The 5,050-nt window shown below is 48.0% G+C and overlaps 1 non-coding gene across 1 annotated transcript; it reads right to left on the reverse strand.

Moving 5' to 3' along the window:
* Positions 1-2,633: 2,633 nt before the first annotated feature.
* TRNAG-GCC lies at positions 2,634-2,705 on the reverse strand. The gene has a single exon. It is a non-coding gene; the product is annotated as a tRNA-Gly (tRNA).
* Between the last annotated feature and the right edge of the window lie 2,345 nt (positions 2,706-5,050).

The following is a 5,050-nucleotide window of genomic DNA, read 5'->3' on the forward strand; positions in this document are numbered from 1 at the left end:
AACTAATTAGAGTTGACATGAAATGGATCACGGAAGAAAACATATCCGATGAATCATTAAATCCCTTCCCGCTCACACGGGTTCTTCTATGTGAGGTGGGGGCCTACATAAGAGCTACACCTAGATAGAACGCGGAGCGCCGGCCCCGACCGCCGATACAGTGACCATGCTTACCTAGCTCTTGTCTTAGTGAGTCTTCCTCTTTTCTAGGTTTTTTCTGAGTGTTAAAACGATAGATGCCGGATCCGCCCCGATTCGATCAATAATGGGATTCTTGGCTAGAGAAAGGTTCTGTGACATGGACGCCCAGACCAACTCGGTCGGTCGGTTGGCCCGCCTAACAGATGATGAGATTCTCGATCGATTTGATCGAATTTTGAAAAGTCTTTCTCACTATTCAGAACAGTGGAGCTTTCGAGAAAGATCTTCTCGCCTCCCCCGTTTGGGCTCTCGCTCGAATCGGAACCTTTATGCGTTGGTAGGCTTTCGACTCAATCTAATAGCCTACCTATCGGGCGCCAATAAAAGAAGAGAAAGTTTTCACAGGGGCTCATCATCTGATGCAGAACCGATGCGAGAGGGAGAAGCGGGGATTGATAGCTTTCAAGAACCAGTGGAAAGGAAAGAGTTGTTCCCTGCATTCCTTCCTTTCCAAAAAGAGTCCAATTTCGGCATAAAATCTTTTATTGAATGAACGCCACTTTGGTTGTTTGAAAACAAATCCAATGTTGGGCCAAGCCTAGCCAGCCGGTAATAGCCGAAGGCAAAAAAGGGGGAGATAGGGAAGAGGAGATTAAGGATAGTCACTCCACTCCATAGATAGTGCACACAGATTCTTCTTTCATTTTCAATTCCTTTCGGGTCGGAAACGCGGGCTGCTGGTGGGGCAGGGAGAATGGCTTCTTCCGCTTTACAATCGGAATAAGGAACCTTAGAATTCACCCCCTACCTGTCGATGAAAAAATGGGATTTGAGAGGAGCGAAAAGCTAGCGGATCAGAAAGATTTGTATGGAATGTCCTACTCCTGCCTGAGCTTTCCGATCAACCAATCCCCTATTGTTGGGACATCTGTGTTAGGTAGGCCCAGGGATCACTGATTAGTCGAATGAGCCCATCTCTCTGGCCTATCATTTGTTGGTCGATCCGGCTGGCGGCTCCTGCATCTCTATGGGGGCCCCTTTATACAAGTTTGCTGCTAGGACTCCCTAGAGTCGAATCAATAATCAATAGAAGTTTACTGATCTGGCTCTTCAATCGACGATCTACTGCTCCCTCTTAATAGCAGATGCCCATGCTTTGATTCGAAAGCCCTAGCCAGTGATGAATCTCCAGGAAGATCGGAGTATTATATTCCTCCTCCCCTCAGTTTGAACCCGTCCCAACAACGAACACCTTCCTACTGCAAGGTGAGGCTATGCCCTTCCCCTAGAATCCACTCTGGGTCGGAGGAGCAAGTAGTCCAACTTCTTGAGCAGCCGAGATATTGAACAACGAACATTTGATTCAATTCCTTGCCTCACCCTGAGATGAGAGGGAAGGTAGATTTGACTCGAATCCTGGACCCGATCTTTAATCCTACACCGGTTAATGATAATGATGGGATGGGAGAAGCTTTGATTTTGTCATTTTTTCATCAATGCTGGCCCAGTCGAGGCTCGTCCATGCCCAATCCCGATGGACAAACCTTCGATTTGCCTCTAGGTCTATAATCCACCCGTCTTCTCCAGTCCCTTCAAGCCCTCCCGGGGGCCTCGCCCTCTTTCTCAACTCGAGTCTTAAGTTCAGCGGCTTTCACGTTGACGAAGACCTGCGCTAATAAAAAGAAATGGGCAGTCTATGCCTTGAATGAATCAGTAACAACGGATTAGTGGAATGGGAGATCAAGAGACGGATAGGAGGGGAATGGCCTCTATCAATCATTGGTGGACCTTCCCTTTTTCCAGTCACGGAGCTCTCAACTGAGTTGTTTATTTAGGTTCTGGAATTCCATCTCTAGTTGGGGGTTTCGATTCGTAAAATGTGGCGCGGGTTCATCTCTCTCGACCAGTTCAGGTTCAAGGGAGGGCGATCGAGGGGACCCAGACTTTAGATCTCCTCTCTATGGCGGGAGGTTTCTTTCGTATCAAGAGTGTGTTGGGGAGGCCAGGGAAGACGGATTGGATCGAGAGGCGATGCTTATGCCTCTTCTTTATCGATAGGATTCCCATCATTTTCAGTCTCCGGCGAAGGAGACAAGGGCGAGGCACCGAACTCAATTCCATCGAGCCTCAACCTCCATCCGTCATTAGGAATCGAAATTCGCTTTTCCTATTCACTAGTACACTGCGCGCTACAACTAGCAGCCCCTTTACTAGTAAGGGAAAAGGCTAGCGCGCTAGCTAGCTACAACTAGTTATAGCCCCTACAACATTTATGGGATATTTGAAGAAGCCTGCTGAAAATGAAAAAGAGAAGCGCGCTAGCGCGCAACGGCTGATGAAAAGCCAGCCACTTTTTAGGAGTAGGTTTTGGCTTGCCCCTTTCTTAGTAAGATAGGTGCTTAACGCCCTATACAAGGGGCTGCTTGCTGCTCGCCTCTATCTCTAAAGGGGCTTATGCACTCCACTCGTTACCACTAAACGACGAAGCCAGGAGCGGAAGGAGGGACTTGAACCCTCAACCTCAGCCTTGGCAAGGCTATGCTCTACCATTAAGCTATTTCCGCCAGCTACGGTAGTGGCGAAGCACTACTGAGCAATGAACGTATCACTTGATACGGACGACTTCTGTTTTTCCGCCGGACCACAGTCTTGACCTCCGATCGAGCTACAAACACGAGTAGGTAGGCGGCTAGGGGGGAGAGGGGCGGCTTCCTTTTCAATCAATCTCCGGCCGCCCCTGACCTAATAAGGCCGCTATTGGTGCGAGTTGTAAGGAGTCTTGGTCTCGAGTCAAGCTGGGGCGTCATTTCATTCTCGTAACGGGAATGAGTGCACCGCAAGACCAGACAAGTTGCTCCCTCGCCCCGCAGCGGCGGCATCTGTCTTTTAAGTGAAGTCATTTCCTAAGACGGCTCCTCTTATTCTACGATAATCCAAGCAGCAGCTCCACGAGTCTGCTCGGAACCGGTCGATTTCTAAGCCATTCGTTCTCCCCTCTCGGTTGGCCTTTGCCAGCCACTAGAGCAAGTAAGAGAACCTACAGTGAATGAACTTAAAGAACCGCATGACCGGATTGTACACCTTTGTGTCTGGCTATGTATATGGATCTGCATAAAGAAGGGACGGGACATCTCTCTCCTTTTTTGGGGGGGAGAGAGAGGGAATAAGCTGCAGCGGCACCTCACGAACTTCTTACTGGGTCCATCCTCCTATAAGCTAAGCATTTGCGAGTGTTTGGATGCACGTGTTTTGCCTGCGCAGTTAAGAATTTTCCCCAAGGTAGTTTACTTGCTTACTTGTTAGAGTAAGGCAACCACTTCTGTCTTTCTTGGATATGCTCAGTCCGGGTATAGATGCTATGACGTGAAATCCAAGAGATTCAGATTATCCTTGAATGTTTTCTTTAATGGGGTCGCCTCATATTTTCCTTAACCTAATTAATAAGCCCCGGGGGAGAATGGTGATGGAGATGTATTGCGGCCTTCTCCTGTTCATCAACTCGAACCTCATTCTTCTGCAGTTGATGTTACGGATCAGCCTCACTCTTCAGGCCAGCAGCTTTGCTCAGCATCTGATGCCGATTGCCTGTTCAGCTGACCTCAGAGGATTCCAGTCACCCGGCACAGCATCTTTATTCTCGGCGGCGATTACAGTCTGTTTCCCAGGGTCAGACTACTTCAGAAGATCAGCAGTCTAGCCCAGTCGCTTCCTCAGATTCTGGATCCCTAAGAAGAACTTTGGGCTTGGAAGGGCCTCCCTAGACGTTGTTGAGGAAGCATCCAATCCATTTCCAATTCCACTAGGCCTGGTATCGTCATCTTATTGTGGCCTACTCGCCTGGAGGTAAACTTCCCTTACCATTTTATATCTGGCTTGGGTTTTGAGTTCTTCAGATGATTTGATCTCCCTCTCTGACCGGTTGGATGTCATCATCTTACCTTGGGTACACGACCATTAGTTGCCTCTGTATAGTCTGTACGTAACTATTCATCACAGTGAGTGCTTTCCGTCTCTGACTTAGCACGGTGTTATTGGCTTTCTCTCTCTAGGTGAAGTACTACTGCTTTTCATTTTTCGAATCATTCAATTATTCCTCGGCAAGAGCACCCGAATCCGAATTCGTTTTTTGGCCTTGTCAGTATGTACGTGAAACAAGCTGGTTTGATAGAGCCTGGGTTGAGTTGAGGAGGCAGCCCGTGAACTGCGAAGAGCCCACTTCAAGGAGGGCTATGACCAAGTCAGCCCATCGGACTCGAAGAAGGGAAGCGGAATGCCGAGAAAAATAGCTAAACCAACCGAACCTAATAGCTAAGCTAGCCGAACCTCAAATAGAAAGCTTAGTCCCACCAGTTGTTTCTGGGGCCTCCAATAAGCTTTCCATCCTCCCATCAATACCAAAGACCCCATACCCAGGGTCCATACCAAAGATGACTTTATTCGGAAGCATGAACCAACAACCAATCCAACCGATAATAGATATAACCGTTATTTTCTTGTTTTTCGGTTATTGGGTATCAGCTGTTTTTAGATAGGCTGCCACTTTAGATCGGGCGGTAGTCACAGCTGCTATTTTCTTGTTTATCCGCTGTTCGGCTATCAGCTGTTGTCACTAGGAACTATCACTCTCCTTCCAGCCCCCTTCACGGGCAGTATTCTATGACGCTAGCCAGCGAGAACTTCCACCCTTTCCAGCAAGAATTGTTTTTCCTCCACCGTTGGCAGTAGAATGGTCTCTCATCGTTTCAAGACAGGAAAGCCTTTCAATCCGTTCTGTTGTTCGAAAAAAGCCTCGCAATCAGCTATTGAGTATATCTAATAATCTATGGTACTAGCTTAGCCCTAGTAAGGCTCACTTTTTGTCTCGAATAGTCTTTCCTTCGTTACAGGCACCACAGGAACTTTACTACAG

This window comes from Coffea eugenioides, unplaced genomic scaffold (genome assembly GCF_003713205.1).
Source record: "Coffea eugenioides isolate CCC68of unplaced genomic scaffold, Ceug_1.0 ScVebR1_2853;HRSCAF=3958, whole genome shotgun sequence".
In the NCBI taxonomy this organism is placed as follows: Eukaryota; Viridiplantae; Streptophyta; class Magnoliopsida; order Gentianales; family Rubiaceae; genus Coffea; species Coffea eugenioides.